This window comes from Podarcis raffonei, chromosome 6 (genome assembly GCF_027172205.1).
Source record: "Podarcis raffonei isolate rPodRaf1 chromosome 6, rPodRaf1.pri, whole genome shotgun sequence".
In the NCBI taxonomy this organism is placed as follows: domain Eukaryota; kingdom Metazoa; phylum Chordata; class Lepidosauria; order Squamata; family Lacertidae; genus Podarcis; species Podarcis raffonei.
Window position 1 is genome coordinate 29,581,958 of NC_070607.1, and position 14,729 is coordinate 29,596,686.

Sequence of the window (14,729 nt, forward strand, 5' to 3'; positions counted from 1 at the left end):
TACCTCATCAGCAAACGCCCCTAATTTATAAATGCTACATCCCACCTCAATACCTTTAATTTCCCTATTTCTCCTCATATTCTGAAGCAATATTTCTAATACCATAATAAGCAACAGTGGAGACAGGGGGAAACCTTGTCTCATTCCTTTTTCTATTTGGTGTTTGTCTGAAAGAATACTATTTATTAATATATTTGTGGATTTATCAGTATAGATTGCTGCTAGGAAAGAGTTACCTATTTCCATTTTCTCTAAAACCTTGATCATGAATGACCATGAAATGTTATCGAAGGCTTTCTCCGCATCTAGAAAGATTAACGCAGCCTGCTTTTCATTTCTTACTTCCAAATACTCTATTAAATTAATTACGTTTCTTATATAGTTTTCATTTGTTAGCTAGCATCTCAATAGAAACATTAAATTCAAAAACAAAAAACCACAACCACAACACCAAGGAAAACAAGTATAGCAAGCACCGACACAGGGTGTTGTTACAAACCAGTAACCATAAGTAGCTCAAATGGAACTTCCAGGAGTGACAGCAAAATGCTAATATTTTTCTAATAAAGACTGGAGTAAATGGAGGTCTTATTTCTCCTGCACAGTCACTCAATAACTTTCCTGAGCGTTAAACTGACATAAAAATAATTGATAGGAAAGAAAATGCATTCTACTTGCAGCTCTGATGTTCCTCCATTATTTAAGATGAATCTGATCTGCTGCTTCCTGCTGTGGAGATTACATCTTGAATACTTAATACCAATTTGGTTACTTTTTAGGGGAAAGAAAAACAAACTTAAATACCACACACACAATTTATCTAATTGCATAGCACTAATGCAAAGCATGATTGTAAATGGAAGCAAGGAAGTGGAGGACGAGAGAGAACATCCAGTAGGAACCTCCCAATGTCACGCCGAGCTGCTAATAATTCCCAGGACAGCTGCTTTTTTAAAAATAAAGTTTGATCGGCAAGAGGGGGGGAACTATATTAAAAGTTAAACCTATCATTAAAAAATAATTACAGTAGAATTATTCACTCTGGCATTTCATTTCAAAATCTGGTCTCAATCAACATGCTTTAATGAGATAAATGTTGGCTTTCAGAGCTTTTATTCTTCCTATGCTGAATATATAAAACGGCTCCGAATATGCTCAGCAGTGGAGCATGAGGGAAAAAGACAAGCAGCTTGTGCCACGTCTCAAATAAGCTCCTTTCTCTTCTGCTAGGCCTTCACCATAACCTGGCAGTGCCCGCTTGGGCTTAATGGTCTGTGGCAAATTCAAGTGCTAAAGAAAATTGCCCCTGCATGGTAGCAATCAGAGATCAAGGAGGTAAGGGCATGTGAGGTGTAGTATCAGGGGATTCTGGGCTCTTCCCTGAATCTATCCAACCCACCATGAACACAGACCCTCCAAGTGTCCCTGTTTTCCTGGGACAGTCCCGGATTTACAGAAGCCGTCCCAGTTTCAGATTTGATCCCGGAATGTTCCACTTTTCCTTAGGACGTCCCCAGTGGGTGTTCCCCCCCCCTTAAAAAATGGTTAGGGGTACTCTCATTTTGACTCAAGAGAATCACCATTTTATAGTTCAAATCGAGGGAAATAAATACAATAAATGGACAAAAGTACAAAGATTCACAAAATGTTTAGGGGTATGCGTCCCCCCAGAAAAAAGCACTGGGTGTCCCTATTTTCATCGGAGAAATGTTGGAAGGTACGGTAGGACATCCCTACTTTCATTGGAGTAATGCTGGAAGGTGTGGAGTTATGCGACCCACGAGCCAAGGAGATAAGTAACTATGCAACCTGAAGGCAGCCCTGTATAGGGAAGGTTTTTTTAATATATACATTTAATGTTTTGTTGCATTTTTATATATGCTGAAAGCTGCCCACAGTGGCTGGGGCAACTCAGTCAGGTGGGTGGGGTATTATTATTATTATTATTATTATTATTATTATTATTATTATTGAATAGGACATCCCTATTGAGCATGAGACTCTCAATCTCAGGGTCGTGGGTTACAGCACCAGGTTGGGCAAAAAGATTCCCTTCCAGTTGTACAATTCTATTATTCTATTTTCGTCAGAGAAATGTTGGAGGATATGTGAACAATACTTTGGCCACCTCATGAGAGGAGAAGACTCCCTGGAAAAGACCCTGATGTTGGGAAAGATTGAGGGCACAAGGAGAAGGGGGCGCAGAGGATGAGATGGTTGGACAGTGTTCTGAGGCTCCAATACTTTGGCCACCTCATGAGAAGAGAAGATTCCCTGGAAAAGACCCTGATGTTGGGAAAGATGGAGGGCAAAAGGAGAAGGGGACAACAGAGGACGAGATGGTTGGACAGTGTTCTTGAAGCTACCAGCATGAGTTTGACCAAACTGTGGCAGACAGTGGAAGACAGGAGTGCCTGGTGTGCTCTGGGGTCACAAAGAGTCAGACATGACTAAACGACTAAACAACATGTGAACATAGGTAGCTTTTCAACTGATACTAAACACAAATGTTGATTGTGAGGGACGCTGTGGTAGCAAATGGGGTTCCCTCCAGATCTTGCTGAGCTGCAATTCCTGTCAGCCCCAGGGCAGCATGGTCAATGGTCAGGAATGGTGGCAGCTATTGTCCTACAACTACATTGACTACCCTTGTTATAAACTATCTAGGTATCTCCGTAAGTTCTCAAACATCAAAGCAGATGCCACAATGCCATGCTTTTCTTTCTTCTTAGCAGTCCTGTGTGTCTGTAAGTATTTCACAATGCAACAGAACAAGTATTGGAATGGGGGGTGGGGAATGGTTATGAAAAAGAAAGCAATCTGTTAAATAGTGAGATACTCATCTGGAGAGAATTCTCCCTGCTCTCATAAAATAAAGAGGAATTAAGAAGGCCAAGCTTACGAGAGATTAAAAATGGTCAGCTATCTGAAAACAAAAGTCATATGTCACTCTAAGGCAAGAGTAGAGCATGAAAAATGGTGGCTCTGTCAATAGTCCAGGAACCCAAGAAGAAAAAAGAAAAAAATTACAACTTAGCAGCTGGATAGAAAGATAATCATGTGGATGGGAGTATGGACCTCCCTGCTTACAAGAGATAACAGAATTAAAAGAAAGGGGGAAAGTCAAGAAAGTATTTGTTTTTTCTTAGGTCATTGTGGTCTATGAAGTTTGTTATCATGCTAAAACTGAACTTTAGTGGGGATGTGGATTTTTAAAAAATATATATTGATAAAATCAACACAGAGATGTCTCTGACTTCCACTGTCTTGTCCCCTGATCTGATATACCTTGTGGCCTGGGGTTTTCGCCTAAATAGAGCAATTGCAACAGACAGAATAACTGACGGAGGAGAAAATGGAGACTGGGTTTGTTGGTTGGTTTGTTTTTAAGAAAGTGAAAATAGTCTGAGTGAGATTCACTTCCCGTGGAGAACTTGTAGCCCTTCAGAAATTAGACTCCAATTTCCATCAATCCCAGCTAGCATGGCCAATGGTCAGGGCTGATCAGGGCCATCTTATGCTTGGGAGGCAAGCTAACCAGCCATATGGTTGATGGGGGACAGCTGGTGGGCGTGCAGGGAAAGGGGAGGCCGCCGAAAAAGCCGTGTAGCTCCCCCACTCACTGGGGCGTCCCTGAGAGGCCAGCACCCTGGCGCAACGCACCAGTAAGCCCAATAGGAAAGGCGGCCCTGGGGCTGATGGGAATGATGGTCCATGTGCCCCAATGGTGGCCAAGAGATTGATACGGATGACTTGGAAGAATAAAGATACAACCCCCTTTATTCAATAGATTGACAGTATGGCAACACTCACAACTTATGAACGGACTGCTTATAGACGTAGACTTTGCTTGGATAAAAGGGACAACATTTGGAACGAGTTTATACAGAATGCAATAGGCTATTAAAGAAAAAAAGGAGGAGGGAGGGAGGGAGAGGTTGAGTACTTGGAAATGAGAACAATTAAGTGGCATATTAAATAAAGCATTAAATACTTTTCTTTTCTTTAAGAACCCAGTATTCTTCTTTGGACATTGATGGTATTACTTTTTTATTTCCCTTGTATTCCTGCCTCCGTAACGTTTGTGGTCATTCAGAATATTTTTGACATTGATCAGCATCAATCTTTTTTTACTTTAGCATCTTGAAGAGTTCCTCTCTCTGCTGAAGAGCGAAAGGCTCCCTCATTAAAAGGCCTCAACTGTCCCCCAGCAAGCTCTTAAGAATTTCACCCCATTATAGTTCTACTTTTTCCTTGCAGAGGTCAATAAATGGGCAGCATCCACCTCATCATCCTTATAAATGCATCATTTGAAGCATTTCAATTAAAGTTTCAGATCAGACCACTGTACTGAGACCGCTTTAACGAGGGAAAGTAATGACCTTGCATTGCAGGTTGTTTCTGGCTCGCCATCAGTTTTAATTCTTCTTGATCTTAACTGTAACCCTTTGATACCTTTGGATCAAGAGTTGTCTCAAAATGCTCCAAGCGCATTGTTGGACTTCCAGCGACTGTTGTGGGGTGGTTTCGTCACTTCTTGTCTTAGCAAAACCAGTCTGTCACCTATGAATCCTCCTTGTACATTCAAATTACCCAAGATTAAAAGATTGCTTGGGGGAGGGGGGGGAAAACCTTTCCTTTTTTTTTAAGGTGTACAACAGTGGATACCTTCTTATTCCCCCGCAGCAAATAAACCTAAGGAAAATTCCACAGTAAGATGAAGGTAACTTCTTTGATCTTTGGTACCGAACTGGAATGATATCATGATTAAAAGGGGCAAGGGGAAGAAAAGAACATAGGAGAAACATATCTAATATGACAGTTGGAAAGAGAAACCTGAACTTCACAACTAGTCTGGATGGTACATTGATACAAGACTGAAGCCCGTCATCTGGGCAAAAGCTATAGCAGTATTTTGGGTCTTGGAATAATCACCGGTCATGATCAATGTCGACCAAAACTCTCCTCATCTTTGCAGCCACTTTCTAAGCTTTAAGCCTCCAGATACTAGAAGACACAAACAAAGCCATGAAGCTCTGCCTGTTTACTTAAAAGTAAGCCCCAATAAGTTCCATGGAACCCACTCCCCATGCAATTTTGTTTTGTTGTTATACCAACCACGTTCGACAGTGGAACAGTCTCTCTCAGGAGGTTGTGGGCTCTCCTTCCTTGGTTGCTTTTAAGCAGAGGTTGGATGGCCATCTGTCCAGGATGCTTTAGCTGAGATTCCTGCATTGCTGGGGGTTGGACTACATGCTATGATTCTATGTGAAAGAGGCTTCACAGAATAATAATAATAATAGTAATTAACAACAACAACAACAACAACAACACAGGTCCCTGCCCTGAGGAGCTCACGATCTAAAGTTCTATACAAGGAGACGGAGGCAATAAACAAAGAAATAAATGCATACAGACATAGGTTCAGCTGCAACAGAGAAGTCTGGAATGTCAGAAAGGACAACAGGGTTTTATTAGTGGTATGTGGAACCCGGAAAGTTACTCTGTACTGAGTCAGACATTTGGTCTGTCAAGCCTGGCATTGCCTACACCAGATGTAGCCAATGTGGTGTTCCCTGGCTGTTGTTGGACTCCAATTCCTATCAGTCCTAGTCAACATGGCCACGGGTTAAGGCAGATGGGAGTTGTAGTGCAACAACAGCTGGAGGGCACCATATTGCCTAATTATTATATGCACTGACCGATTGTCAATAGCACACAAGGGTCTCAAACAGGGGTCTTTCCCATTCCTATCTGGAGATGCTGGAGTCTAAACCTACAACCTTCGGTTAAAATAGCATGCAAAGCATACGGAGCTCTAGCCAAGAGAACGCTTTCAAACAGGTGGAGCTGCAATAGGACTTTAGGTTTAAACATACCTTCTGATGCCCACATTGAAATGCCAGCACCATGTAGACATACAGGTCAGAACTGCAAGTCCTTGGTGGAGCATGCCATTTTGTTCCAGTGACCCCGGCCCTATTCTTACCTTCAAACCTTGCCCAGTGTTGCCAAACACACAAGATGGGGCAGCATTGCTCCTTCCCATGTTGCTCAGTAACACCTGAATATCTAACTATGTAGCTGTTTTCCACAGCTCCTTCCCCATCAACATGGCGCCAGTTTCTGGGAGGTACAAAAACTGGGAGGTGAAGCAACTTCGATGTAATCTCATGATACTGCTGAGCAGCAAAAGTGGTCCTCAGGCCATCAAATGTAGCATTTGGAAACGAAAACCCATGTCCTTTAAGCAACAATAGGATGCGTTGGGGCGAAGAGATGATTCTCTCTCATTCTTGGAATTCCCACACAAAAACTTTCCTCGTTCTTTGTGAAGGTATCTGATGTTGTGACCAAACATGGTGGGTAATTGCTCAGATTGTCCAGCTTGGATTCAGATGTGGAGGAAAAGCACCAATGCAGAATCTCCCCCCCCCTCATGTGCAGATTTCCCTCTCTAAACCTGTGTGTGGCTAAGGCATTGAGACATAATAATTTCTGGCATCATTTATTCTTCAAGCTCCTCATTGCAATCCAAGGAGGGCTTATCTGGAAGGGTATCTGAAGACGGCACTAGAAGAGAATTGAAAAAGCCTCTGTAGTTGCTATCAGTCATTTGACATATGCAGGCAGCGGGCTGCAGTGATATGACTGCCATCGCATTCTGAAATGGTTTGTCTTTCATTCTGCCCTTTAGAGGAGGGCATTATTGCACATTCTGCTCATAACAGGCATAGTTTTGTTTATGGACAGTTGGCAATGGTGGACAAAAACCAATTTCCCAAATGAAATATAGTCCAGCACGGAACATGAAAACGTGCTCCTAGCTGACAAGGAGGATTGGTTAGAGACATTTCTGTAATGTTGTTATGTGGCAGGGGTTTCTTAACATGAGTAGTACAGTGGTACCTTGGTTCCTGAACAGCTTAGTTGTCAAACAAATCGGCTCCCGAATGCCACAAACCCAGAAGTAAGTGTTCCGGTTTGCGAATGTTTTTCGGAAGCCGAACGTCTGACGTGGCTTCCGATTGAGTGCAGGAAGCTCCTGCAGCCAATCGGAAGCTGCGCCTTGGTTTTCGAATGGTTTCGGGAGTTGGATGGACTCCTGGAACAGATTAAGTTTGAGAACCAAGGTACCACTGTAATGGGATGGCTCAGTTAAAAGGAAACTTGACCAGCTCCCCCATATGTATTTAGAGCCTTCTTTGCAGATTTTTGTTAGCACGCAAATTGGGAGCGTAGGAAGAACCCACTGGCAAAATAAGATACTTTGGCATGGGGCACCTTGCCCTGCATGAGGGGTTCAGAGTCTTTGCTTCTCCAACATTGTTGGACTTCCAGGTCCCATGATCCCCAGAGAGCATAGCTAATAGGCAGGGCTGGTGAGAGTCGCAGCCCAGCAACATCTCTGCCCTTTGTTTGTTCGGTTGTTTGAGTCTTTATAAGCCAGCAACTTATACAGCATTAATGTGCACCAAAAGTGTACCTGAAAAGCATTAGAAGATCATAAAACCATAAAAATATATAACCCACTGACAAACAACGAACAGAATTGCTTCTCTGAAAATGCACGACGATGCGAAAATGTTTGCAGCAGATGGCAAAACATCACAATGGTAGGTGCTCCTCCGATTCCAATAGGAAGAGTGTTCCAAAGTACTGGTGCCATTACCCTGAAAATCCTGGTTTGAGTGGAAACTAAATGGTGTAGCACCTATGGGACAGGAAGGCTTCTCCAGATGATCACAGTGATCTATCTGGCTGCTGTATAAGGTACAGGGCAGTTGTTCAGGTAACTTGGTCCAAGGGCTTTTAACGCTAATAGAAATACCTTGAAACTAGTTCGGTAATATACTGGCAGCCAGTGCAGAGCTTTCAGCACTGGTTTAATACGCTGTACTTGCCCAAAGCTGGGCTTCAGCATTCTGCACTAGCTGAAATTCCCAAACCATAGGGCATATCGCAATTGTCTGGTTATCAAGGCATGCACCACTGTGGCCAGGCTATCCACATCCAGTAATAGACATAGCTGGTCTATCAGTTGAAGCTAGAAGAAAACACTGACCACAAAGGACACTTGTGCCTCTTATGGATCTCAAAGTACTTCCAAGCTGCTCCTTTGGGGAGAGTGCAATCCCACCAAGAACAACTGGCTTGTTTCTCAAGTTTAGGAAACGTTCACCCACAGGGCTTCCATCTGGCTAGGCTTCAGCTCCATTTATCAGCCCTCATCCAATCCATCATTGATGCCAGACTCTGATTCGGGACATGCATAGCCTCACCTGATTGGCACAGGTGATTTTGTTGTTGTTGTTTAGTCGTTTAGTCGTTTAGTCGTGTCCGACTCTTCGTGACCCCATGGACCAGAGCATGTCAGGCACTCCTGTCTTACACTGCCTCCCGCAGTTTGGTCAAAGGCACAGGTGATACCTTGCTCCAAATCTTGCACCAAAGAAAAACAGGCAAGCCAAAGGCCCATCTAGTCCAGCAACCTGTTCTCACAGTGGCAACCAGACACCTGTGGGAAGCTGTTTGCTCACCTCTCAAAATTTAGGCACACAGTCCCATGAGCATCTGCCATAATTCATTGCCCTGTCACCAACCCATCATATCAACAATGTCAAAGGGCATTCAGATAGTGTGTTATTTGCCATCCTGAGAGTATTTTATACTAAAGGTGAAGAATATACTGTAAATACCACAAACAAACAAATATATTTCTACTATTTACTACAATTTAATATGGAATCGAAGTCACGGCAGGTTACTTGCACTATACAGCTTAATGTACATTCGTATCGGCTGCAAAATGACTCACGGGTCAAGCTATTCATAATACTGAAACTAGGATAAAGAATGCAAACATTAGAAATGCTTGTACAATAGAGCAGTTTTGCCCACTAAAATCCACCATTTAGTTTACCATTTTCAGGCAGAGTTATAGGACTATATACTTCATTTTTGGGGGGTAGCTGGTTCCTGAAAGACATAATTCAACCATTTTCTCCATAAATACAGAGAAGTGAATCAAGAATGAAGTTTAACTGTGGTCCGTCTTCCAATATCATCTCAAGTGCTCTTCAAAGATAAGGGATGGAAGATGGAAGCAAAAAGTTACAATAGATTGAAAACGGGAACGTATCGCTCTTGCATGTAAAAGCGAGGAAGATTTGTAGCCTTTGCAGCTAACAAGAAGAACAAGGCAGTCAAAAGAGAGGTGCCGTGCGGAAGAGCAAGAAGCATTTTCTCTCTTGAATTTTGGAGACTAAAATTGGACAGCTTAATTCACACCAGATAAACTTTGTATTTGTGTCAGCAATGTTTGTTTATAATTATTTGCACTGATTCCAGTGTGTAAACCACCATCATTTCCTTTTTCTTATACCCCAACCTTCCTCTCGCAAGAGCTCAAGGAAACTTATGTATAGGCTTGTTGAGGAAATAGTTCGTAGAATTTGTGCTTCTAAATGGGAGCATGACCGTGGTCCTTTCTTTGTCCTAATAGCTTCAAGGAGTTCATCTTACACTTTAACAACTGCAATTTGGAGATTTAACATCATGCCCTCTCTCTCATGTTTCTAGCGTAGGTGTTGGTTTGCCACCTTTAAAAATGGCAGTCATGACTAAGGAGAGGAATATATGCTAATAATCTCAGTACCTATGAGGCAAATTTTAAATTTCTAAAATGACTTTAAATGAGTATTGCAACAATAACTCACAAACCCTTGCTTTGTCTTTTGATGAGCCCATTGTTTGGCCGCTCTTAAAGCTTAAAATGCAAACACTGCTGTTGTATTGCCAATAAATTAAGGGAAAATTCTTCAAGTGGAAAGTTCTATCATTTATTTCAGCAAAGTCAACCTTAATAGTATTAATTAAAGTACAAATTATTCCGGGACACATTTAATTAAAAAAACTGGCTTCAGCTATCATAGTCAGGTCCGTGATATGGTATACTTGCTGAATATTTTTAATCTAGGTAGTATTTTTCTGTATTGCTGTCATCTTCAGATGATTCTAATCAGAAGCTTTAATTGGGTTATGAACGTCCATTTTAATTGGTTAGAGACAATATTCCTCCATCCGGCTGCCCACTCCCTTTATGTGTCAGAGAAGTTCCATCACATCCACCCAAAATGTGCTGGATCCTGTTGTTGTGAATTTCTCAGTTCACTGATTCCCAAGTGTGTCTGTAGGCAAACTCCTTGGAGGAGTCCTGCGCTTGAAGAGATCATGGAGATGGCTGCACTTAGTACATAATTGCTGCTATAACTCATACAGATTTCAGCAAAATTTTGGTATCTTAATAGGCCATTAGGTTGGAAGGCCACGCAGTGGAATCTTGTGCTTAAACTACAAAAAAAAGAATTAACTTAGACACAGCCTAGATCCTTTTGCATGATTTACAGCGAAACCACTGATCCGCTAGGGGGGAAACGGTTCTGTAATGTGCCTCATTGTTTTGTGCCCGATACCATATTTGTGCATGCCTATTTGTTCTGTGGTTGCTGCCACAGAATTTCCCCAAAGACCAACCATTGAGGTTTATGCCTGGGTGGGGATTCGAACCTGGATTTCCCCACAGTTAAGCACAGCACTGTAGCAACTGCTCAGTATTCCTAGACTGTTTCCTGTCCAAGAACTGAGAGCATAGTAGATGAAGCAGCCCCTCCAAGTATTCAAGGACAGTCCCAGATTTACAGAAGCTTTCCTGGTTTCTGATTTTATCCCGGAATGTCCTGCTTTTCCTTAGGGCGTCCCTATTTTCATGTTGGAGGGTATGGAGTTATGCAACCCCCCCAAAAAAAATAAGGAGTTAAGTAACTATACAACCTTCAGAAGACATCTTAAGGCAGCCCTGTATAGGGAAGTTTTTTAATGTCGAATGTTTTATTAGGTTTTTTACGTGTTGGAAGCTGCCCAGAGTGGCAGGGGCAACCCAGTCAGATGGGCAGGGTATAAATAATAAAATTATTATAGTTAAGTTGTGGGTGAACATATCAGACGACACAGCGATTCTTCAAACAGCTCTTGTTTATTCAGAGGCCAGAACTGAGCTGAAGGGCTCAGTCAGCCTGCTTATATAGAGCTCCAGTACAACGTTACTGTAGCAACTTTCTAAAACTATCCAATCACTGAACGTCACTTTCGATCCTTTATTTGCATAACTATCTACAGTATCCCCCTGCTGGCCCAGGATGAGAACTTCAGTACATAACAATTATATTATTAATTATTATTATTATTATTGAATAGGCATCCTTATTTTCATCGAAGAAATGTTGGAGGATATGGATGAAGTACTAGAGAAGTTCCCGCCTCACTTTCCTCCACACAAGCCACCCACTGGCGAGAAATGTTCTTCACAAAGGGTGGGGGACATGATCTCCCAGGCATTCCATAAGCCCTCAAGCTGCATCAGAAGGAATTGTGGGTAACACATCACCCACACAAGCAGCTGGGAGAGCGCGGGTGTAGCCCTGAATTCACCCATGGAAACCAGGGGAGAAAAATGAGTGCTGAAAAGTCCGTTAAGTTTTGTGCTTATACGTAGAGCTGGAGTCAAGAAGAGAAACTTCCCAATGCTCATAATGTCTTTATTTCCAATTGGCCTATTTATCCCCTCCATTAAGCCATCTTTAAGCCCGTGTAATGCCATTGATTTAGAACCTCATTACAGAGTGGATAATGAGGCCCAGTCCTGAAACATTGTGCTTTTCTATTTCCACTCATTTAGCAGGGTTCTCTCCCCCCACACCAAAATTAGATCTTTTTAAAAATCAATCAGAACTATAAATTGCATTCTCCAAAGCAATATCTCTCTGTGTGTGTAAGGTGAGATGCAAACACAGGATATTTTATAATGAATACTGATGTTAATATTTCTTCTTCTTCTTCTTTTGCTAATGAAGCAAACTATGAATGCAGGAAGAGTTGCTACTCCTGCAAAGTTCAGTTCAGAGACACACAAAGTGCAATTCATGAAACCTGGCTTTAATGGTGTGTGTATATGTGTGTATATATATATATATATATATATATGCGCATATATATATATATATATATGCGCATATATATAATTAATGCGGCATTGAAAAACATGTTTAAAATGTTTTATTTCTTGATCAGCTAATTGGACCGTTGAAACAAAGATGCCTTTCTTCTTCCCGTTTGCCATGAGTTAAATTACTGTAGTAAAGGTTCCCCCCTCTAGTTCTTTGGCCTTCATTCATGTATTCACTACTGCCAATTAGCTTCGAAAGTCACTGGTTTTACAAAATGCTACTCTTCCCTTCCACCTCCCTGCCCATCCTCCTCTTTTCCATGTGCACACAAAGAGAGAGAGAGAGAGATCACAGAACTGGCGTTCAGACATGGGTTCTTAGACTGTCTTTCCTCTTCTTTTTTTTACGTTGACGTGTTTCAGCTTGGGAAGAAGGGAGGGGGAAAAAACCTTCCAACTTGGAAACTTGAGACGCGGCTGTCTCTGTTGCAGTGTTTTCTCCACATCCTGTTGAGTATTAAGTAGTTATTTAAAAACGGAGCTGTTATACTCAGTGACTGACTTAAAGAGCTCGATATAGTTTACAAGACGATTAATTAAATGAGAGCACTGCATGGTTTGCCCATGTGTTTCCATAATCATTCACGTTGGCCTATGGTTGCCCTTTAATTTTCATACTAATTAAAGTAACACACATTGAGTTGCAAATTGTTGATGGCTGCATTTCTCAGTAGATGTTAACACTGATGTAAGCTGAATGGTGATTTCTTTTTCTAAAAGAAGGAGAAGCATTAAACATAGCTGGATTCTTGTTCTTTCTTTAGTCCAATCTCCTTGCACCAGGCCTGCAAAATTGTGACCCACAAGTGTCATATGCCATCAGTATACTGTGGCCTGTAACTGCTCACCCATCCCCACACCTTGGTTTTGATAGTCCCTGGCAGACCTGAAAAATAACAGGTTCATGAAATCACTGTGGGGAGAGCCCTGATATCATTGAAGATATGTATTGGCTCAGTGGGGGTCAGGAGCTAGAGTCAGGAGCAGGTCCATAATAACATACCCAGTTTCAGCGAGGTTAACTCTTTACTCAAAGAAACTAAAACAGCGCAGGCCTAGTGATGATGGCAACTCTTCCCAGGTCTTGCCCCAATGAGGCAGTTGCAAGGACTGAAGGTCCCCACCTTCCCACCAATCCCTAAGGCTCCTCCCTTTGCTCATTACCCAGCAACCTAAGGCTCTGTCGTCTTGTCTCTCATTGCTCCAGCCTCTTCATTACTCTGTGTTCTTAGAGACCACCAGGGAGGGGAGCTGGTCGCAGCAGAAGGGGAAGACTCTCTGGATTCTTCAGCAGTCTGACTCATCGCTGCCTCTCATCAGCTTCCTCTCCTGCCTCTGGTTCTGCACTGCTCTCTGCCACAGCCTCTTCCTGCTCACTAAACCCTATTGCCTCTTCAGCTTCCAACACCTCCTCCTTCCAGTCTCCTCCCTCTGATCATGCATCGCTGTCCCACTACCAATCCCCTGGCTCTAAACCTTCTTCCCCTGGGGGTTACCCTTCCCCTGGGGGCCCTTCCACCACTCCTCTGCATCCAGCCAGTCCATGACATCGGGTCACCATTTGTGCAGGCCTGCCCTATTGGTCACCTTCAGAGCAATCCTTCATTGGCTGAAATTAAGTGGGGAACCATGGACCCTGATTGTTATAGGTGGTTACCTTCCTGTAACTACACCCCTGGGTCAGGATCGTTTTTTTGATGAGTTGGCCTTTCGTTTTACTTTCCTAAAACAATTTTCAGCCATTGTTTTTCTTCTCTTCTCCTCCCCTCCCCCAACTGCAATTTCTTTGTGCCAAAGCACCAGCCCACCAGAGAAGCCAAACAACACAGGGATGCTTTGTGCATTTTTGCACAACTGGAGATGGTGGTGAGGAGGACTGTGGTGAAATGGAAAGATTCAGCAGAAGACAGGAGAACTGGGAAGCAGAAGGTTCAAACGTAACCTGGCACAACTACACTTGTACTTAATTTCTTTCCTTGTTATGTCACATTGTTCGCTTTTCCATTTTAAAACAATTCAGCACTTTAGTAACGTTTTCTAAATAGCCCTGGGAGTAGGATTTGACATCCCCTAGGTAGAAGAAACCTGTCCTTAGATGGGGAGTTGTTCATTCCCGTATCACCATGGACCATTCATCTCCCTGTTCCAATGTACAGCACTTTGCGGCTCAAGCTACATTATGGAGTGCTTTTGCCACAACTTAGGAAAGAGAATAAACAGATACAGACAATTATCCTGCGGCTCCTCCTGCTGCTATTGGCATCTGCACTTGGCAGAGATCCTGACAGGAACCACTCCATCTCTTTCAAATGGTCTACATGGATGTAATGAGCATATGGTACTGGCTACTCAGTGAGAAATATAACCTTGACCTTGAGCGTACGGTACCCCTCCTCCTCCTCCTCTGCCCTCGAAAAGGAAAGTTTGTTGGAAGCAACAGTAGTATCGAAAATTAAAATGTCCCACTTCTCAGTCAAAAGAAAGCATGTGATTGATTTATTTATTTTTTGAGGAGGGGTGAACCAAACATTTCTCCTCTCCAAGCTGAATAATAATAATAATAATAATAATAATAATAATAATAATAATAATTTGTTTTTTGTACCCCACCCATCTGACTGGGTTGCCCCAGCCACTGTGGGTGGCTTCCAACAGAACGTCACAC